Below are 24,379 nucleotides of genomic sequence, written 5' to 3'. Positions count from 1 at the left end.
TGTGTGAGTGTTCACATTAGCATATTGAAGTACACTGCAGAAAAATCAATGAATTTAAAAAAATGAGTAACATTTGTAAGACAAGAATTGATTTTAAAAGATTTGAAAAATTTAAAAAAAAGCCCCTAAAATTTTGGGAATATAAAATTCAAGTTTGAAATTAAGGAAAGGGTAAAAATTGTTAGGGGTTGTTTCTATTTTTTTCCCCCTAAAAGAAAGGAACTTTGGGGACAACACAGAACTGTTTCTCTGGTTAGAGACATTCCTCATGCCCCTGGGAACACAAACCAATCAGTCTCATTCTCCCTTTCCAAGAGAAAAGCAGTTACTCCCAATTTTATGAGACTATAAAGGGTTCAAGCACAGTACATATATGTGTGCAAATGACAGTGAGAGCCTAGCAAAGCCTTGAGGGGAACTACATTAAAGATGGGGATTTTTAATGAGCTGGGAAAATGAAAAGAGCACATAATTCTATCAAAGACCTCTCCTACAAGTTCTACTTACAAATGGGAATTGGTATAAGAGAACTCTACATTCAATTTCCAAATCACATGCTTTTTATGTGCAAACATTTATATGTGACTTGGAAGCTTGTCATATAAACTTTAGAGCCTAAGATCATTACTGTCTGAATTATTCATAAATACGTATCAATTAAATTTTCATACAGGAGCAATTTATCCTTTGGAAACGACAGAAAAGTTGATTTTGCTAATAGTTTTGATGTAAAGATATGCCAGTTATTACAAATGACTCTTTTTTCCTTTGGGTGGTAAGTTGTGATGGACTTTGGCAATTTGCATATGTAAATTAGCTCAATGAATAACTCTTTATTGAGTGTATTTAAGTTGATAGCACAACTAAGTTGGTAGTTAAATTGTAGAGTGAGGGTATGTTGTAGGAGAGAATTTTATGTAGCATAACAAAGAAAAGAACTTCAAGAATGATAATTACCCTTGACAATATGGCACTATTTTATAATGGTCACTTACTGAAAGGACAGAATTTGCTCAAAGTGTTAATACCACTTTCCCTATTCACAGTTTAGAGCCCCCGTTAAGGTACTACTCATTGAAATCTTTCTCTATGTGCTCATTTACTGAGGGATAATGGCTGCAGCCTCAGCAGAATCAACAGAAATAGCGATACAACTTCTTACAAAAAGATGAACTTATCTCTTAGTTAGTGAACTTTTTTGTCCTCTACTCTGGCAATGATTTTTCAGCTAACCCCAGCCCCTAGCCACACCAGCCCCAAATGGCCTGGGACACAGGAAAAAACCCCAAAGCAAACAAAAAACAAAACAAAACAAACGATTTAAAAGCGCGACTAGAATATAAAAGATTCAGTCCTAGAACTTTGCCAAACCATGGGAGAGCTGTGGGTCAGAGGGGCTGGAGGGCACCAAGGTTTATGTTCCAGTATTTATTAAAATGTGCTGTATGTGGCTTTCATTCAGATTACACACACATACACACACACACACACACACACACACACACACACACACACATAGAATAACATATATATATTAAGTAATTCTTACTTGCCAGGCATTTTGCTGGGTGCTCTGCATGCATTATCTCTGTATTTTTAATCTCATGGATAAAACGGTTCCAATTAACTTTTAGATGACACTATATGACTATATGGCAGGCAGGCATCCAAAAACTTTACATATTTAATCCTCTCAAGTTTACCTACAAAGTAGGTGTTATTATTATCTTTTTTTTTTAATTTGAAGGAACTGAGGTGCAGATAGGCCCAATGTTACAAACCTAGAAGGTAATGTGCCCAAGATTCATTCTCAAACAGTCTGACCTGAGCCAGTAAATCTAACCCCTATAGATACAACTTTGTTAACAAAATTAGGTTTTTCCCCCCATTGCTCTGGCTGCACAAAAAAACCTCTAAGTCAATTTTTGGGGGGGTAAAATGTGTATAATTGTAAAGAATCTTATGGTGGCATATTGTGCCCTGATTCTAGCACAACCATTATTTTATTTTTCTATCTTAATTTCCCTTTGCCAAAAATCTTCAGTTAAAAAAAATCTACTTATATTGTTTGGATTCTATGTATGTCTTTAAGTTCATAGATTAGCTCATTTTGGGAGACTGCAGAATAAAGAAAGAAATTTGGGAAATTATCTTATCGGGTCCTCACAACAGCTCTATTGCCTTGTTACGTAGGTATTTTAAGGCTGTGAATCCTGAGGCTGAGAGATGTGAAATGATTTGACAAAGACCACACAACTTTTAGTTGCATAATTGGGCTATGATTCCTAAAACCCATTCCCTTTCATTCAACCTTTATTCAACACTTACCCATCACAAACTTTAGTTCTTCTTCCATTGTTCCATACTTCCTTTTGTTAACGAAAACCGGTTTGGGATGTTGGTGCCACTCAGGTCTTTGTACTAAATATGCATTAATGAAAGCATAGCAGACGTTTTGATGACGAGTTCCAATGTTAGTTGTGAGGGCAGTAACAGAGGATTCTTCGTTGTCGGTATGCCTCACAAGCCCGCGTGCAGAGCACTGATCTCAAGGAAGTACTGGAGAAAATCATGTCTGACCCAAAGTAATGGAGAGATCCACTGTCCAATATGGTAGACAGTAGCCACCTGAGGACTTGTAATATGGTTAGTCCTAATTCAGATATGCTTTATTTGTAAATTATATAGCAGATTTTGAAGGCATAGGAAGAACAAAGAATGCAAATGCAGAAAAACCTTGGTTTGTGAGCGTAATTCATTCTAGAAACATGCTTATAATCCAAAGCACTTTTGTATATCAGAGCGAATTTCAAGAACCATTGGCTCCACTGTGATCATGTGACCTTCAGCATCACTTACTACTTGTATTGCAAGATATCAGTTGTTTATCAAGTTAAAATTTGTTAGAAATGTTTGCTAGTCTTGAGGAATACTCGCAGAACAAGTTACTCGTAATCCAAGGTTTTACTGTATATCACTAACAATTTAATATTGATTAAAAGTTTAAATGATAATATTTTAGTTTAATAAAATATATTGTTAAATTAGTTTTAATTATAAATTAAGTAAAATTAAAATTACTTTCACTTGTTTATTTTTACCTTTTTAAATTGTTAGAATTTTTTAAACCATGTATGTGGCTCATAGATTGGTCAACACCAATCTATAGCATAGAATAATTTAATTTTGATTTCCTATTTCTCTCCGAAGAGACTATAGAATATAGTAACTATAATCTGAAAACTCAACCATTTTGCAATACTATTATGAGTTTCTATGAGGGTCTCTTAGGTTTACATTTTTGTCATTCATTAATTGGAACTTTTCAAATACCTTGAATACTAATCCATTAAAGTATGCCATTAGCAAATATTTCTACCAATTATAACACAGTTTTTGACTATTTAATATGTCAGAAGTCTCTTAATTTATAGTTCTGTTAAGGTAGATGTTCATGTTTTTCTTTTGGTCAAATCTGTCATTCTTTTTCTTTATGGCTTCTTGGGTGTATGTGGTTTAGGAAAAGCTGTCTTCATACCAAAATTAGAATGTTATTCTTCTGTATTTCTTTCTAATATAGTTTATATATTTTTTTTAACATTTAGCTTTTTAGCCACCCAAAATCTATTTCTGTGTATGTTGTAAATTTTCTCACCTACTTTTAAAATTCTTGGGGTGCCTGGGTGGTTCAGTCAGTTAAGTGTCCAACTTCAGCTCAGGTCATGATCTCACGGTTTGTGACTTCGAGCCCCACGTTGGGCTCTGTGCTTACAGCTCAAGCCAGGAGTCTGCTTTAGATTGTGTTTCCCTTTCTTTCTCTCTGCCCCTCGCCTGCTCATGCTGTGTGTGTCTCTCTCTCTCAAAAATGAATAAACTTAAAAAAATTGAATTCTTATTTCTACATGGCTAATAAATTGTTAAAAATTGAAAAGCTTATCCTTCCTATTTTTATTTTAAGTGTGACTCTTATTATATACTAAATTTCCTTATATTCATGGGTCTATTTAGGCATCATTAATTATATTGAGTTGATTATTGCCTTGAAACAAATGTTTCTGTCTCCTCCCTCTGCAAATTCATATGTTGAAACTCTAATCTCAGTGCGTGATGGTATTTGGGGTTGGGGTCTGTGGGAGGTAATTAGGTCAGGAGAGTGGAGCTCTCATGAATGGGATTAGTGTCCCTGTAAGAGGCCAGAGAACTAGCTAGTCCTTCTGCCATGTAAGAATATGACAGAGATGGACAGGATGCAACCTTGAGGAGGGTCCTCACCACAACCCTACTATGCCAGCGCTCCGATCTTGGACTTCCAGCTTCCCAAATTACAACACACACAATCACACACACATACACACACGCTTCCTGTTCAACTAGGACATTAGCATAATGCTATAAAGTTGCAATATTTGTGGTCATCTTTGAGGGGTTTTTTTGTGTGACATTTGAACGTTTTCACTATGAATGATTATTTTTAGATTTCTAGTACCTGTGCCTTATTAAATTAAAGAAGTTTTATTCTCTTTCTATACTTGTTCTGGTAGGATGCAGTAGTAAAACAAAAAAAAAAAATGAAGGAAAGAAAGAAAGAAAGAAAGAAGAAAAAAAAGAAAGACTCTTATCTCTTTATAGAATATAAATATAAATTTTATTTAAATGTTTTAATTTTTTTTAATTTTCCTATGAGAAAATTTCTTATACAGAAATTTTAAAAAATGGGTTTATTTCACTGGTTTGAAAGAGTATTATAGTTGTTACTTTTAATTTTCTCAATTTGTCTTAGCATTATTGCTGTTGTTGTTATTATTTATTTTTTAAATCTTTTTTAGTGAATACACCTAATCTCCTACATCTTCTTTCATCAAACTCAAACTCTTCCTTCAGGAGTTATCACCAATAAGCCACTTCAACACTCCCAGAGTGGTCCCGATTCCATTCTACTGTGCTCCTATAGAATCATCTTCTATATAATTCTTACATATACTTACCACAAGAGCTGCTTGTCTATTAGCAGCCATGTATCCAAATAATCACATACCTAATGATTCCCTGCAGTAAAAGTTGGCTGTGTAACTTTTTACGGTACCTTGCTTAGTACCACTTCTTGCCTCACAGAATTAGAGTGACGTAAGTTTTGCCGCGTAAACCTAAGAGGGGTTGCCTCTTGGACACTTTGTTTCCATGCGCTCCTCCAGTGCTGTTATTCTATATGTTTTCACCTATATCCTCAAGGCTAAAAAAAAAAAAAAAAAGTTTAAACCATTATGTCTGTAATCTGTATCATTGAGGTGAAGCCAATGATCTTGAAATTGACTTCTCCTCGACACAACAGAGAGAATTTCCTTTTTTAGGACTCCCTTTCCGTTGTCATGGCTCATGCATCTGTGTGTCTTCAGCATCTGACACAGTCACGCACTGTTAAGTAGTTTTGATTTCTTCCTCCAGGCTTTTACATTTTCGCTTCTTAGTACGTTGTCGGAGACTTATCACAGTCCAGTAGTAGAAAATGTATTATTTCCCAAATTATAAATATGTTAACTTCTTTCTCCAAGAAATGACATCAGAATTTTATCTACATATCTGGTTTCGATAATTTCTAAAGCAAAATCGCAGACAAACAGGAAAGTTGATACTAAGCAAATGTTCTCAAAAGGACAGGTACACAACACATTAAAATATAAGAAACATGGTACATTTTCTTAAAATAAAATCTGGAACATCGTAGACTCATTAAGTGTGAAAGTGGTTTATTTATGCATCATTCTTTATTCACTCTTGTTCATTAGTTGGAGAAAAGGTTTAATACACTTCATTTCTAAATAAAGTCTTGTTTATTTCTGAGGCATGAAATTTTCACTTTTCTTCCCACATGTTCTTTGTTCATTATGTAACTAAACAAACCCACTTAAAGAGAGTCTGTGACTGATTTTCACAGAACTACAAAAAGTTCGTGAGATAGAAATTTATAGTTATATTGGATTTTAGGAATCATTCAGTGTATCTCATCTAACACATCTTTTTATATGTGTAATAACTTGTGTCATAATACAGTGAATACTATATTACCAGTTTATTTTATTTTAGGTGGTATTTGGATATTCTTTTTACTGTGGAAAATTTCAAACAAAATAAAAGAAGTAATTCTGTAGTTCTCTCCCTCAACAATTATCATTAATGGATCATTTTATCCCAATGGTTGTCATGTATATTGGATATTTTTTTCTTTAGTTGTCATTCAAAGCTCATCATTTTCTTGACTTGCTAACTTAAAAAACCCCTCATTTTTTTCTCTGCTTTTCATGCCAACAGCCTCTAATCTGCTTTTATAGTGTCCAATTGATGCATCAGTCCCAAGCTTAAAATATTCCAGGCCTCCAAATCATCTTTAAAAAATGTTTATCTATTTTTTTAGAGAGAGAGAGAGAGAGAGAGACAGAAAGAGAGAGCAGAGGAGGGGCACAGAGAGAGGGAGAAGGAGAGTATCCCAAGCAAGTTCCACACTATCAGTGCAGAGCCCAATGCAGGGCTCGATCTCACAAACCACAAGATCATGACCTGAGCCGAAACCAGGTCTGGCGCTCAATGGACTGAGCCACCCAGGCACCTCTGCCTCCAAGTCATTTTAAATATAAAAGGCCCTTCTTGACTTGCCCCTGCTTCCATCATGTTTCACCCCCCATGCCACTGTAACACACATTCTCTATATCCTGACATTATGAACTGCATTGTGCTTCCAGCAACTTCCCCTTGCTGTCTCACTGCTGACACTTTTCATGTGCTATTTTCTTTGCCTGCTTTGCCCCTAACATCTCTATTTTCTTCACCTTCAAAATTGTTCTCAAGTATTTCTTCCGGGAGGATGTTTTCAAAAATGTACCCCCCAACCCAAGGCTACATTAATTGCCTCTTTTGTGCTTTTGTAAGATCCTACACAAAACTTTATCCAAGTTCTTATTACTACGTATTGTAACTTAATATTAGTTCCTTTTCTCCTCCATTAGACTGATGTCAGATACTTCAACCAATTAACTCTTACTCCTTTACATAATAATATTAATGGCCAACACCACACACTGACATGCTAAAGTACATATTACCCTGTGTGTGTATATTTATATCTTGAGGGTTATATGCTTCTTTCACCCCCCCAAATTCATTTATTTTGTGAGAAGGTGACTGGGGGAGGGGCAGAAACACAGGGAGAGTGAGAGAATCCCAAGCAGGCTGCCCACTGCCAGGGCAGAGCTTGAACCCAAGAACTGTGAGATCACGACCTGAGCCGAAATCAAGTCGCTTAATCGCTTACCCTACTGAGCCACCCAGGCGACCCTTCTTTTTTTTAATGTTTTATTTATTTTTGAAAGAGATAAGGCATGAGCAGGAGAGGGGGAGAGGAGAGAGAGGGGAGGGGGCAGAGGATCCGAAGTGGGGTCTGCGCTTAGGGCAGCGGGCCCTACCGTGGGGCTAAAACTCACAAACTGTGAGATCGTGACCTGAGCCAAAGGCAGTCGTTCAACTGACTGAGCCACCCAGGCACCCCGAGGGTTATGCACCTCTTAAAGAACTTCTTTTGATGTCTGTTTCTCCTGTCTCTTTGATTGTATGTAGTTCAGGTATAACACATGAAATGAACCGATAGTGTGGCCAGGTTTTAAAACTCAGTGATGAGTAGTGGAATGCGCAGAAGAGAAGTAGGTGTAAATCACGGATCTGTCAGTTACTGTTTCAACTTGCAGATCTCATTTAAACTATGGGTTTTAGTTTCCTCATCCATCAGTAGGCATAATGCCATCTGCTTCGTGGAGCTATTGTCAATTTAACTGAGTTAATGTTTATAAAGTGTTGAGCGCTATGTAGGTCACATTTATCTAACTTGGATTAGGTGAACTTCCAACTGTGTGGGATATGGACACATTAATATTACCACTTTACGAATAAAATTTGAAGTGCTGCAAATCTTTTTTATGGCTAGTGTATTTTTGGCTGTTATTCTTATTATATGATAACAAAGCTTTAGCTGGAAATAAAAGTATCTACTGTTATTTGTTAGTATCTTATGAATCTTACTACTGATGATAGACAATAGTATTTCTCAAGATATTTTTGTAAATTATTTTTATAATTTAAGGTGTATTATATCATATAATAATTTCATTCTGATGTACATAATTCATATGATATCATTAGTGCTGACAAAAGCATCTAAAATCAGCAACTTTGGAATTAAAAGGAAAAAATAAAAGACAATGGCAAACCACCACAAAGTCAAAATGATAATTTAGGAGATAGTACTCTTAAATGTTAAGTAATTCTAGTTTTTTTTATTTTATTTTATTTTTTTATTTGAGAGAGAGAGAGAGAAAGTCGGCTGAGAGAGGGGCAGAGAGGAGGGAGAAAGAAGTCCAAGCAGGCCCCGTCGTGGCTCAAGCCCACAATCCTGGGATCATGACCTGAGCTGAAGTAGAGTCAAACGCTTAACCACTGAGCCACCCAGGCACAAGCCCCACCTTTTTTAAAGTCCAAAGCCATGCACCTTTAAGTTTGCAAAAATGAATCTATGTTCGAGGGAAAATCATGGAGAAATTGAAAAAAAAAATGTTCACGATAAGACTACAAAATAGATGTTGCCATAGTATGTCTCTAAGCAATCTTATTTTTTGTATATTAGGGGAACAGAGAATTCCTGATGTTTGAGAAAAAATTAAAAGGAAACATTTGCACATCAAAATTTTATTAATTAGTGAATGCATGTTTCAAAGCAAAAAGAAAAACGTACTTGCAAATTTATGTACGTCAAGAAGATATTTTCCCTTTTATATTTATTAATATAAGGGAATTCATCTTGAATTAAGTGAGTTTTGGTTTTATGAGGGCAATGTAAATTTTTCATTCCTGGGCAATTCCCAGAACATAGTAGGCATTTAGCGCAACGTATCTAACAAAATTATTCTTAAATTCCAGAAGAAAAATATCGTACCAAACTATCAATTTTGCTCTAAGTCAAAAGTTAAGATCCCTAGGAGAAACTTTTGAACTTCATAACATGATGTGAATGGTGTCACATCTCTGGAAACTCTTTGGATGTCTGCATCATATTTAGATCCCCTCCTGCTTTTTGCTGTTCCAAGCCAACCATTGCCCTAAGATCAGAGCAAGTTGCCAAATGCTAAAACATCCTGTGTCAGTAGTTGGTTCTATTCTCTGCCCCATCCATCAGTTCTCTTGTGGGACACAAAGCAAGCATGTGTGGCCAGCTCCCCCGGTGTCTCTCGGTCCGGTTCTTTTCTAGAAGGGATAATTGCTTGGGGTTGCGGGTGGAAAGTACATAAAACCTCTCACCATTGCTTGAAAATTAGGTGTCAATGTCTAGCTCTAATCTTGTGAAATCATTTTTGAAGCAACAATCCCAGTTATCTGTTAGCAGATATTAAACTCTATGATTCTAATGACCCAGTTTTTCACCATTTAAATACTTTTGTCTTTTAATGGAAGCCTAGTTTTTTAATAACTAGAGAGACATAGAATATTTGATTCAAATCTCTTATTCTGTGTGACAAGAAATGTGTAACTTATATTTTCATGTTTTTTTATCACTTTTGTACTATATGTGAGTTAGCTATCTGTAGGAAGCAAGCCTCGCTAAAATTTTGCGGAATTAATTATTCAAAGAAAGAAGCCCTCGTATTATTTAGGACTCATTAGTACAACCAAATCACAGAGAGCATACCTAAAGACTCCTTGATGTCAGAGGGCTGACAGTTCTTGAGTAGCAAGTGTTCTTATTTGTGAAATTCTCTGTTGGTCTTTGAAATTTTCAAAACCCTGTGCAGCTCAGAATATGCCAGAAATATAAGAGAAGAGGGTGAGTTATTATGCTTAATGTACAGATGTAGCAAAACCCAGTTGCAGAACAAGATGAAGTAAGTGTAGGGTATTTTGCAAGTTCTATTAATAGATTCATGCATAAATTTCCAAGACAGTCGAATACCATCACTTACATTTCTTTTTTTAAAATGCGCTGCTAAATTTATCTTGGCATGTTAGCATTATGAGCCTCAAAGTTCCTTCTTTAAAAATATGCTACCCATCCGCTGCTTCTCTGTCTCTAAAGAGGCCACTGCTTCTGAGAGCAGAGATATACTTTTCCTACCCAGGGAAAGTTTTACATAAGTATATCAGAATGGAACACTGCAGCAATTATGTGGCTTCCCGGGTTAAAACACAATTTTTTTTTGCCAGAAATATTTGAATATATGATTAATGGCAAACTCACTGACTCAACCAAACTTACTGCTCTAAATTCATTGAGTTCTAAACCCAAAGGTAAGTAGTCACATCTGGATATTAGACAGAGAGTGGATTGCATTTCATAAATTCCTGTTTGAATATACCATAAACCCTAACCCTAGGATGGCCCACAGAAGGGGAGTTGATTTGACCACTAAAACTGTGATTATTTTTATTTCAGACACCAGATGGCGCTCGTAGATTTTTAATCAGCTTTGATCTTTCTTGTTTTATGTTTTTTTCCCCTCCTCTCTTCTTTCCAGGAAGATTTTGCTTGAAAGATTAAAGTTCTCATATGTTTTCTCTCATGTAATATTTAATTGAAGGCTTTCATGTATTGATTAAAACTCACAGACCCTTTCCACTTTTTTTTCTTTTCTTTTTTTTTTTTTTTTTTGCTTCACTGGGCAATATTGTTTAAGAGTATTGAATATCACAGGAATCACTGATAAGAATCCCTGCATTAGCAACCTGAGGGAACTGTCAATAAAGTCACTGTCTAATCATTTAGAAATGCAATTCCTTTAGAAATTGTTTTAATTTTTAAAGCCATTTTAGCCTGGATTTCATTCTTCTGTCTTATTAGTATAAAAAGAAATACACTGGTAGCTAGGAATTACATTTATCCATCATCCAGAAGAAAGGCCTTTCTATGTGCAAATGAGTTTTATGTGAAACCTCACGGGGGTCTGAAATTATTCCTCTTACAAACGCTCTCTTGTTCCGCCTCGTACGCACATTTCCAGAGCTGTGTCACTTTATTCCACTTAAACCATCAAACAGATAATAGCATAAAATTAAGCTCCCCATTATAAGGAGCAACGACTGTTCTATGCGTTGTGACTTTATTCTAGCACAGTCTTTGCATATAGGCCTGAAGCCCTTACAGTAGTCTCTTTTCTTGGAATTATTAACCACCTTTGAGACTTCACTGATGTGAAACAGGAGTTCCCACCACCCAAAGAGACAAACACATACTCCTGCAATGTATACTGCAGAAGAGTGACAAAGCTCGAAATTGAAGACAATTTTTGGTTTAGGGAATTTTTCTTCCCTACCTCTCGGTTTTAGTGGAAACCAGTGGTGACAAGGTCAAACTTATTAAATGAAAGTTACAAAAAAGAGGCAATAATGCCATCCTTTACAATCAGATTCAATATGGGAATGAACAGATAGCTGCATTTTCAAAAGCTCTATTGTATTTCCTCCTGCTAAAATGCAAATTACTCCCCTCATTATGATGAGCACCTTATCAAGATGTGTCATTTGGAAGCTCACATTTTCGCCTGTTAATAGTTGAGAAGGTTATTGACCAAAATGCACTGATTGACTTTGTTACATTAACGGTAGCACGTAAAGCGGGATAATGGTCTTAGCACTTCAGGCTCCTGAAGAATTTTGAGCCTGTCTTTTCCAGGGGTGTCTACATTACCTTTTGGAAACATTCCCACACAAAGTATTTTTCTTGGGAACAGTGTCTTTTGGCAGCTCTTTCCTGATGCATGGAAACTTGTCGGAGCTTTTAAAAAACGGTTGAAAAAATTTTTAAAGAACAGATTGTACAAAATGCAGCAAGATTAGGGAAACATACCGGAGAAGGCACTGGGCCATTTTTTTCAGCTGCCATAATGTGAAGCCCTTTCATTAGTCAATTATGCACTCATTTAAGGAACTGGGTCTCCGAATTAACAGAGATTTTTCCCAAGAGCAAAGGTTTTTTTTTTTGAGATCACACACGGTGGCCTAGCCTGATTTCACCGGCAAAGAAACCACAGTGGAATCAGATCTATAAATACAGATTACAAACTGTGTTTGCTTGGTTTGCCAGAGGAGAGGGAGTGGGGAGAATGGGAAGTGTAAGCTTTCAGTTGTGGAATAAATAAGTCAATGAATGATATTGTTAACAGTGTTGTATGGTGACAGATGGCAGTAACCCTTATGGTGGGGATAGCGTAATGTATGGAGAAGCTGAATCACTATGTTGTACACCTGAAACTAATGTAACATTGCCTACTGTACTCAGATATTTTTTTTAAAAAATAGTAAAAAAAAACAAAAAACAAAAAAACAGTAGTGTCTGGTTAGAGGGACTGTTTCCATATTTGTGACAGGACCAACATTTGAGAGAGACTAAGAGGCCAGGTGTTATCTTCTGTAGTGTTCCTTCTTTATCACATGAAATTATTTTGCTCAAAATCATCCATGGCCCTTCATTTCCTTTGGAGGAAGAGCCATTTGCCTTTATAGACCTTAAGGTGCTGTGTCATGTGACATCCGCTCATTCTGTTGCCTTTCACCTTATCCCTTACCCCTTCACCCCACCAAACCCCTGCTCCAACAGTGTTGGCCTCCTTGCTATTCCCCTCAAACACACACCAAAATGACAAGGTTGGGATAATATTCACCCAGATAGCTGCATTGACTAATTTCTTTGATTTTGCTCAAATTTATTTTCTCAATGAAATCTCTGACCACTCTATTTTTTATTTATTTATTTATTTTGGGAGAGAGAGAGAGCATGTGTAGTGAGCAAGGGAGGGGCACAGAGAGAGATAGAGAGAGAGAGAGAATCCCAATCAGGCTCTGCACTGTCAGTATAGACCCAGATGAGGGGTTCCATTCCACAAACTGGGAGACCGTGACCTGAACCAAGAATCAAGAGTCAGATGCTTAACCAACTGAGCCACTCAGGCACCCCTCCGACCACCCTATTTAAAATTACCCTCTCTACTCTTGAAGCACTCTGGATTTTTCTTACCCTGCTCCCTATAATTTTGCATTTATTAATTCATAACATATTATATAATTTACTTATTTTTTTTCTTTTTGGTGAGCCAAGTTGGAGGCACAGATAAACAATCAAAGTTGTCTGATAAAAATAGACATAGTATTCACAAATTGAGTAGAATGCTGTCTTTATTAAATTTAAATATGAAGACATGTCATTGTCCTTAGATCTAACTTTAAAAAATCCCAATAGTTACTATATATGAAAATGTCTCAGGATCCAGATCTCCATTACAGGAGATTTTCATATTTTCAAATGTAGAAAGAAATGAAAACAACCCAAATGAAAACAAATAGAAGCTCTTTATTTGGGGCTTATTACAGTAAGGGAGCTAGGCCCCCTCATTTGTGTTTTGTGGAGACTGGAAGACAAGCAGAGAACTGAGAAAGCTTAATAATGAAAAAATAGGAAAGACTTTAGCTATACTCTGATTGGAAGTCCTTGGGAAAGACCAAGATGGCCTTAAGGTTCCCCACAGCTTGACTGAATTTTGGAGAGGCTTCTTCCAGACTGTGGGCTCCTAACTTCTCTTTTTTTTGAATTTTTTTTTTTAAGAAAACTTGCAGTTATAAATTCTCTATTCCTTTAAGATGTAAATCTACAACCCAGGAATGTCAACCTTCCAAATGTCATTGTCAAGAAAGACAGGGCCCCTATCTTCTAGTTTCTGTGGGAAATAGAACTTAACTTTGATAAGGATTAATAAACACAGAAGGACTAACCACATCTTAATATTTTCCCATTAACATGCTCTAACATTTTTCCTGTAGTTCATTCCAGCATTTAAGAATCCTCACACCTTTTATCTCAACAGAGTCCAGATCAATCTTTCTTTACTCTCAGTAGTCTTTACCTCTATTGAAATAGTCTTGAATAGGTCTGGTGCAGGTTTTCTTTACAGAGTAAAGAAGTTGGAGGAAGTCTAACTAGAAGCTAGGACATTCCATATGATTAGTTTGGAGGATATATTTAGCTTTCTCTGGTTGGTTCGTAGTTGGAAGCAGGAGTAAAAATTAGGGAAGATGACAATCATTGACCAAATCCTTACCATTTGGGCCCATTGTTGGAGAGGTATGGTTTGGCTTTCTGGACTAGTTCCTCCAGAAGTTGTGAGTCAGAGTTCTGTTGCCATGTTTGGTCTGGTCACTGTCTATGTGTATATTTAGTTTCTCACAAGAACACTGCTGTGTCTGGCTAAAGTAAAGGATTCCAACATTAAGACAAAGAAAAGAGGAAGTATGTGTGATGCATATGTATATTCCACTAAGTTATTTCTTCCATTAATCCTATGGAATATGCAGGAGAATCCCAGGTGAGGGGGGTAAAGATGTAATACTAGGGGACTACTGGGAGAAAATTGAGAAGAAGCTGGATTATTGCAATGCTTTCTTGGGGTATGACAAGTCAAGTTTACTTCTTCACTTCTCACAAAGCAAGAATTGACATAGAACACTTTACTGAACATTATCATTTTGCAGCAAGAGCAGGAATCTAGTTTCAGTGGGATGGTCAAGATAGAAAATGACTTATATGGCATTTATAAGTGTGTTCTTTACAATCCAGTGGGAAACCCAGTGGAGAATGTTTCTAACATGGCTGCCACAATCATGGAAGAAACTAGTGCGTTCCCAGCACTACAGTCCCAGGAGAAACCACAAATTTTCTGCAATACAAATGAGGTACCCAAACTGAACAGCAGAAAGGGCTTAGGCTGTAAAGCCAAAATGAATACAATCACTTGGAACTGGGTGACTTAGAGCTGGCCAAGTATTACAGTGGATGATTTCTTACCCTCTACTTTGGGCTAAATTTTAGTCAGGCTTCTCTTTCCTACAGGCCCTGAACTCTGCTTATTCCCAAGCCTGAGCAAGCATAAAAAAATGGAAAGTTCTGGCTATGTACTGAATGTTCTTGCCACCCCCCCACTCCATATATTGAAATTCCAATCCCTTGGATAATGGTATCGGGAGGTGAGGCCTTTGCGGGGGTGGATTAGTCATGAGGATGGAACCCTCATGAATGGGGATCAAAGAGACTTGAGAGCTTTCTTTGAGTTTCTGCTCTCCACCCTGTAAAGATACAACATGAAGACAGCCATCTATAAGCCAGGAAGTGGTATCTCACCAAACATTGAATCTTTTGACACCTTGATCTTGGACTTCCCAGCCTCCGGAACTATGAGAAATAAATGTTTCTTGTACAAGCCTACTTGTCTATGATAATTTGTTATAACAATCTGAACTAAATGCCTTCTAATCAGCTTTCCCTGGGTGTCAACTAACCACACAGCAAGACCCTTTTCTTATCAGACCCACTGGTCATTTCCCCTTGTTTGTTCAGTTTCCCCTTCAAAGATTCTGCTTATACATGTTTTCTTTTTCTTTATCCTATTAAATTAAAAATGTTCTACAGAGAAAGACAGATACCATATGTTTTCATTCCTATGTGTACCCTGAGAAACTTAATAGGAACCCATGGGGGAGGGGAAGGAAAAAAAAAAAGAGAGAGGTTAGAGTGAGAGAGAGCCAAAGCATAAGAGACTCTTAAAAACTGAGAACAAACTGAGGGCTGATGGGGGGTGGGAGGGAGGGGAGGGTGGGTGATGCGTATTGAAGAGGGCATCTTTTGGGATGAGCACTGGGTGTTGTATGGAAACCAATTTGACAATAAATTTCATATATTTAAAAAAATGTTCTATTTGATTAGAGATAGTTGCAGAAATTGTAGTCACAGTGTTCTCCCTGCTGCGACAGTCCTTCCCTACCTTGCAATAATCCTTTTGAAGAAATTCTTTCCTTACTAATTCCTGACTTGTTTGTCTTTGATAGAACCCATGGAGGTAGTTACATTAATGAAGAACATCAACATTTCTGGAGAGCTTACTCTGTGATAGGTAATGTCAGTATGTGCCTTATACAGATAACTTCATTTAAATATTCCAGCAATTCTGTGAGGTAGGTATTAGGACTATACACATTTCACAGGTGACAAAACTGAGGATTAGATGGTTTACTTCCTCACTGTGAAGAAGTTGTTAAATGACAGAGGCCAGACGTGGACCTATGCCAAGGTAGGCCGTGTAACTGGTCTGTTAGGTGTCACACTCATATCTCTAGAAAGACCTACATTAGGAGGGCTTCCTCTCGAGAGTATATCTACAATTGTCAGTCTAGGATGGCACATGTTTTAGTTTTTAAAGAGGGAAGGGTATTTTTAACTCTTCAGGTAAAAAAAAAAACTTGTTGAAGGAAAGGAAAGCTTTTCCCCCCTTGTTAGTTTACAAGATCTGGGTACAAGTCACTTCTGTTTGTTCCCAGCTCTTTTCCTTTCCTGACACATGGTGATAAAAGGAACCGGAAGGTTTCCTCTTGGCAGTTTCGTCCATGTTTTATGCAGCTGAGTTCGAGCTTGCTTCTGTAAGGTAGGAACCCCTAAGCTTTTCTGTCTGTAGCTGGTGGGGCAAATCTAGTTGACCGTATTCTGCAATTCCAGGTTTTCAGTGGTTAAAGACCTGGGCACAAGAAGTTTAGTCTTAATCCTGGTTTTAAGTTGCATTCTGCAATGTGATTACTATTAATCAATATGTTTTTTGTTTTTATTTTTGTTTTTTTTCTAGGGGGAGCACCTGGGTGGCTTAGTTTAGCATCTGACTCTTGGTTTTGGCTCAGGTCATGATCTCGGGGTCATGAGATCGAGCCCCGCCTTGGGCTCCACGCTGGGCACAGAGCTTGCTTGGGATTCTCTCTCTCCACTCCCTCTGCCTCTCCCCAACTTGTGCTCAGTCTCTCTCTCTCTCTCTCTCTCCTTCTCAAAAAAATTTTTTTTCTTTCCATGTGGTCCTTGTGTCAATTTCTCAGTTGCTTCAGAATACCAAGGGAGAAGGGTTGTGATTAATTGATACCTTAAAAAAATGTGGTTTCCACTTCTCTTTGCTTTACCAGTTTGAAAGTGTTACATGAGGTAAATCTCTCATCTGCATTTCTAACAGACTTCCTTCCCAGTGTGTGAGAAATTTCAGAGTTCCCAGAGGCAACGTGGTATTTTAGTTTTTTAAGTTGTGAAGAGAGGAATGTGGCACTTAATGGTGGAACTTTTAGAAGGATCACTTCGAACTGGATGACTTAGAACCCGTAATGGCAGAACTATTAACAAAAGGAGCAGAAGATGCCATTGCATGAAATGTGCAGAGTATATACTCTTTTAGCATAACTGTGTTAGTTTCACACATGCATCATCTGTAGAGAGCATTTTAAGGAGTATAATCCATGTGGAATCATTATATCATATTGAAGTTCTCAATAACACGTGGCACACACTGTGTATGTTGAATATATCCAGAAATTGGTACATGGTTTTTGGTGTTTGATGATGGCCATTGTAGTGCTTTTGTGTAGTCTGGGCATAAATACTTAAATGGGCCTCTATCAGCACTATGTAAGAGTCAATAATTAATTGTGCAGTAGCTGTAATGTATACAGGTAAATGGTTTTTCTTACAAGTGGATTTTTTTAATAGGAAGATACACAGAGGTTGATTCAAGATTATATCAGCTGACAAGGTAAGATTTAATATTTATAAGCCCCTCTGTAAGAATATGGTTTTGCAGTTGTAGATCTCTCCTAGGGCAAACAATCTTATTATATATCATCACTTACTAGTTAGTGTCTAGTTACAAGCATATCTTGAATCTCTCTACATCTCAGTTTCTTCATTTATTAAATGAGGATGATAATACCTGCTCTGAGTAGATGGTTATTGTTTTCATACTCAGTATGCATGTATTCATTACGATACTGTCAGATTTCTTTTGAGAGCCTCTCTTCTGGGCTCAGAAAAGTTGTGCAGATAAATGGATTCTAGTTTTAGTTGTATGGCTAAATCAGACTATTTAATTTATTTTTTTTTAATTTTTTTAAATGTTTATTTTTGAGAGGGAAAGAGACAGAGACAGAGAGAGACAGAGTGTGAGCAAGGGAGGGGCAGAGAGAGGGGAGATACAGAATCCGAAGCAGGCTCCAGGCTGCAAGCTGTTAGCAAAGAGCCCAACGCGGGGCTCGAACCCATGAACTGCAAGATCATGACCTGAGCCGAAGTCTGTCGCTTAACCAACTGAGCCACTAAGGCGCCCCAAATCAGACTACTTTAAAACAATTAGTCTGTGCCAGTAATAGGAGGGTAGATGATTGTGTTTGGGCAATAAGACATGAGGAGACAGTGTCATGACATCTGGGAAAAACATTTCTTTCCTTTTCCATGGATACCGTGAAAAGACATGTTCACTAGGCACCCAGATAATGGGAGTGAAGATAAGTTGCCTAGACATAAGATCTGAGGCCACACTAGTGTTTGTTAAGCTGAGTAGGACCAGTGTGTGGATGAGACCAACACATGAAAAAGTACAGAAGTGAGAGAACCACAGACATTGTCCTTAATGCCCTGATGCCTATGAATTTTTAGATTAAGACTTGTCTGAAGTCACACCTATTTCTGGACTTTTGTTTACATAAACTGATTATCTTATTATTTGTTTATTTAAAGACACCTAATATTTAAGTTGTTGCTTATAATCCAAGAGCTGAAACGGATACGTTGTTCTAAGGATAAAATAGCAACTTTACATGCGAGGGCTATTGTTCTTAATGTTGTAGAATCCTTCTATAATTATGGGGTTAAGCAAAAAGAATAAGACTCAGAATATATCCTCATTAATAATCCGGTGTTTATGAAATGCAGTTTAGGGGGCATGTACTTTAAACAACAGTTTACTTGAGCCCAAATAAAAGTGTAGAGATTTGACCTCATTTGGCCATTACGTAAGAAAGCACATTCTAGCAAATATGCTGAATGAAATATTTAAAATCGAATAAATTTGTGTAATTTAGAAGTGAGGAAAGTAAATAATAGTTTTGCCCTATGCATTTAAATATCAAGATAAATTTTGACAAATAGAATCGGTGGCTAAAAATGGACCTTATTGTTAATTAAATTTGACACTAGCCTGTACTAAATTCCCTAATACTTTCCTATCATAAAATAACATTAGCACAAAGTGTTAACAGCATCCTCAGATTGTCACCTACATTGAAAATCAAGACTTTAATTCATGTGTTATATACTCATCAGTGACATGCTTACCGGTCAATTCCTGGCTTTGTTCTTTATATAATTTACATGAAGCAGCTGTAAATGCAAGAAGATGGCTTTGTTTATTAAATTTTAAACAGGCTTTACCTTTAAAAATGTATATGCATTGGGTTTGCATGATTTCGTGGCATCCATATAACTTACTGGTTTAATTAAGCCAGTGATAAAGGAGGAACAAACTATTGGCTCTTTGTCAGTTGATCCAAACAAATAGTTGATGAACATAAAGCATAATTGCTGATAAAAGTAATTTATAATTTTTCACGTGTTACATAAGAAGGAACTGGGTATTCATTAGATTTTTAGCTATTAAAGCCAGAAGTTTCATTTGCTTTGTTGAATATCTTTTTCTATTACAATCATAGACTGGCCTTACCACAGTAAATTGATACTGTTTTGTCTATTGGGTAGAAAGATACCTTAAAAAATTAAATCACCTGATATAAGCACTTGAATTAAAAAAGAACTTTAGAATGGGGCACCTGGGTGTCTCAGTGGGTTTTGGCTCTGATCATGATCTCGTGGTTCATGGGTTTGAGCCCCATGTTGGGCTCTGTGCTGATGGTGTGGAGCCTGCTTGGGATTCTCTCTCTCTCCCTGTCCTTGTGCTTCCCCTGCTCTCCCTCTTGCTGTCAAGATAAAAATGAATAAACTTAAAAAAAGAAAAGAACTTTAGGAATGACTTGGTGAGTCCTGTAATTTGGTAAGCTGCCCTATGCCTGATCTGTTTTACAACATAGAATTCACATAAAGGAACTTACGATTGGATGTATAAAACTGCTCTTGTTTCTAGGTACTTTCTAAGTTTGTGATGCTAGACACTAAAACTAGTAGAATTGGAAATTTATCTCTCTAGATCTCATGTTTTAATCTACCATTTTTTCCTTTCCATTGATGAGTATTTTTAAGAGTAAAACCTCAACATAACTGTTAAGGGAAGTGTTGTGTCTCCCCCAAATCCATATGTTGAAATCCTAACAACTAGTACCTCAGAGTGTGGCTTTATTTGGAAATATCATTGCAGATATAACAAGTTAGGATGAGGTCATACTGGAGTAGGGTGAGCGCCTAATCCAAAATGACTGGTATTCTTATACCAAGGAGGGATTTGGATACAGACTGAAACACATAGAAGTTGGGAAGACACATCAACATGTTTTACAGGGACATCTATGTATCTATTTTTCTACAGGAATAGATCCTTCTCTCACAGGCATCAGAGGACACCATTTCTGCTCACACCTTGATTTTGGGTTTCCAGGCTCCAGAACTGTGAGACAATACATTTTTGTTAAGACACCCAATTTGAAGTATTTTGTTATGACCTCTCTAGCAAGCTAATACAATTACCAAAAGGGAAGCCTTCAAAGAGGGATTCAGTGAGAAATTGGCTCATCACCCCTCGAAGAACACTGACATTAAGAGGATGCCTTCCATCTTGTACTGTCTGGAAATAAAAAGGGAATGGCACAAATTATGAATGGTCTTTCAGAAGTATTTGTTTCTTTACCCCCCCAATGATTTATTCCTAGGGGTCTTTTTTCACTAAAGAGAAAATGAATCAATGTTTGTAAAATATTTTGAGCTCTTTAGAAGTGAAAGGCCAGATGAATTAATTTACAATCTATCACAATTAATGGCTCTGATTAGAATAGTTACTATAGTTCTAGGCGATTCAGATCCTTTTACCACAGGAATTAAGTGTCATTTTCTTTTGTTTATTTTTTTTTTACCACCATTCTATAAAAACAAAAACAAAAGGAGAAATGCCTTCTTTACAACTAGATTTACTTTGAAGGAAAAGGTTAACGGTATATAGTTAAGAGTGAGAAACAGGGAATAACTGTGCCATCCAGGGAGATAGGGAAAAGAAGGAGCCAGGTGACCTGAGGTGTAACTTTGCAGATGCCTGGACCAGGAAACTTGAGGAGAGGCCTAGGGGCAAGGCTCTCTGGTGAGGTTAAGACTTTCTGACCTGATAAGACTAAACACATGAGTGTCATGGGGCCTCATTGCCCAGCTCAATGGATAGGGTTAGAGAATTGCTCCGGGGCCTGCTTCTAGGGGTTGGCAGCTAGTGATTATTTGGAGCTTACATTTATATGCAAGTTTTCCTCTATTACAACAAAACATGAAGGCAGTACAAATAAGTTTCTTAAATGTGAATGCATCCTCAAGTGAGCAGGTGGCAAAGGTTAACACTGGTGGCCTTCAGAGTATTCTCATGTTCATTCTTCTGTAACCCTTGCTCACCTTACTTTAACATGTTCCAAACTTGTCTCAGATACTCAGCTCTTTCTCTGACACATGCCCCCATTCTCTGTGAGTGAACATTTGAGCAATAGCTTTCTTTGTTCCTATACTAAGACTCTAACTTTTATATTAAACAAATGGTCTTCTGAACCTCTGTAGATTGTCCATGGTGAAAATTACATCCTGATTCACAGACAAGGTCACTGAGACCCAGAAAAATACAATTATTTGGCAATGGTGACATTTTAGCCAGTTTCAGAACTTCCTGTTAGACATTGTTCAGCCCTCAGTTGTCAGTAATGACTAGCGAAATTGGGAAGAAGATTGACATAGTTTGTCTTCAATACAACACCATTTTCCTCCTTGCATTTCTGCTCCATTTTCCTTCTTGAGAATATTATCTTGTTCTCAGCTGGTGACATGCCAATCACTCCTAAGCTTTTACTATTAAATGTGGTGCTTGCTGACTAGGACTTACTGAAGATGCCATACCACCCAGAGACACTGCATTGGAAAAGACAACTTGATGCTGATAGTATTAAAGGCCTACTGCTGGAACGGCAGGCAATTGGATTGCTACTCCATGGGACACACTCCTCAGAAATCCCTGCAGTTATATCCAGGCTTCCAACATTACTTGCTTAAAGACCCATCCTCAAATGCTATTCGACCCAGATAACCCTCTCCCATTTTTAAGGGCTCAGTTATTTCCAATCAAGGTCATTTAACAAACCTGTGTAGGTTAGGTATTTAACTATCTTTGGAGCCTTGTTACTGCTATGATTAAAGTCACAGACCTGATCCGCAATTTTCTTGACCCTCTAGTTCATGAGATGATGATTTATATGCTGCCAGGCAGGCCCACCAGCTCTCATATATAGTCTTTAACTGAGGGTTAATCATTTTCCACCCTACATTACTCTCTCCCAAGTATCAGTTATCTCCAGCAACAATCATTCATTTCCATCATCCTTATTATTGTATCTTTCATATTTTTAAAATGACTGATTTATACAGGTCTAGTATATTTCCTTCTAAAAGTATACCTTCTAGTTTACCAACAGTGAGCTCTTATAATTTTACAGCCACTTTGTGCCTCCAGCTACCTTTTCTTTACCTACAAACCCTGATAGAGTAACACATTGCCAGCTGTAGTGTGGCTCCCAAAGATCCCCATCTCTGGTATTTATACTTACATAATCCCCTCCCCTTGAGGGTGGAATAAACCTACTGATTGCTTCTAACAGAATGTGGCAAGATGATGGGATGTCACTTCCATGATTGGGTTACAGAAGACTGTGACTTTTGCTGGTATTTTCTCTTGTCTTCTCTTTTGCTTGCCCTGATGCCAGTTGCTTATCATAAGACATTCTATGCAGAAGCCCTCATGGCACAGAAATGAGGAAGGATTCCAGCCAACAATTTATGAGGAACTAAGACATTAGTTTAGCAAGCCATGTGGAACTAAATCCTGCCAATAACCATGTGAGCGATCTAGAAAACAAATCCTTTCCAGTTGAGCTTTGAGATAACTGTGACCTTTTAACAGACTCAGATGCTGAGGATCTAGGTAAGCTGTGCCCAAAGTCTTGACCAGAAACAGTGAGATAATAAATGTTATTTAAGTCACTAAGTTTTGGAGTAATTTGTTGCACAGCAGCATGTAACTAATGCACCAGCCCTGCGGTGTGTGACTGTTATAACCAGACTATAAGATGGCCCCAAATGACCACTACCTCCTACTATTCACACCTTTGTGTAGTTCCTTCTATATTGTACCAGGATTGCTCTTAGAGAGTATATGGCAGAAATTTTGAGTATGCCACTTCGGAGATTATGTTCTTAAAGGAGTGTGGCTTTGGTCTTGAGATCTCACTCTCTTGGATTGTTTGCTCAGGGGGAAGCTAGGTGCCAGTTCTTGAGTCCCTTGTGTGGAGAGACCCATGTGGTGAGGAACTGAGCTCTCCACCCAATATCCAGTGAAGAACTGAGCCTACCAAAAATGCGACAAAGCTTGGAAGCAGATCCTTTAGCCTCAGTTCAACCTTGAGATGAATGAAGTCCAGCCTGATGGCTGAACTGCCACCTTATGAGATACCCTAATCCAGAACTACATAGCTAAGATGCTTCTGGATTCCTATCACCCAGCATTTGTGTGAAATGATAAATGTTTTTTGATATAAAATGTCAAGTTTTGGAGTAATTTGTTATGTAGAAATTGATGACTAATACAGTGATTCATCACTATAATTTAGTGTCTGCTTGTTTTGGCCACTCCTAAACTGAAACTTACATAGGGATTAGAATGCAGGAAATTTATTGGAGAGTGCTGTCAAGATATCTACTTGTGGACAGAAGGAAAAGAAACAGGATCAACTCAGGGAAAATTTGTCCTATGGTGCAATCAATCATAAGAAAGCTTCAGGGGAACAAGTGGGACAATCTGAAATTGGGAGAGTCATTCCAAGTTAATCAAAAAATTTTTGGGGGGGATGGGGGGGAAGCAAATCTTTACCTGCATCCACAAGTAATTGGAGGTAGGCTGCACTGGAGGGGTGCACAAATCTTGGGTAAAGGACTGAACAAATACATCAGCTGAACAAATGCCCAGAGAGGACCGACTGCTGAGATCTATCAAGCACTGATCTTCCTGAGAAACAGCACATCACAGCAAATATAAGTCAGTTAATACAGGCATATTCATCACCTCAAAGGAGAAAATCATAGTAGTCATCTAAAACAAAAATTAAATAATATGATTCAATGCAACTTTCTGAACTAGAGGACGTGAAGCTACATTTTTAAAGGGGGAAAAAATAGGAAAATTAATCCAGGATAGTGAAAGCTAAGAGATAGGCTACTAAATTAAGAAAATAATAAAGAGACCTTTTTAATCATCTCTCTGTAAGT

The sequence above is a fragment of the Panthera pardus genome, unplaced genomic scaffold (genome assembly GCF_024362965.1).
Source record: "Panthera pardus isolate Hobbes unplaced genomic scaffold, ASM2436296v1 HiC_scaffold_20, whole genome shotgun sequence".
NCBI classification, from domain to species: Eukaryota; Metazoa; Chordata; class Mammalia; order Carnivora; family Felidae; genus Panthera; species Panthera pardus.
The sequence above is the reverse complement of the archived record's forward strand: the minus strand, read 5'-3'. Positions refer to the sequence as shown.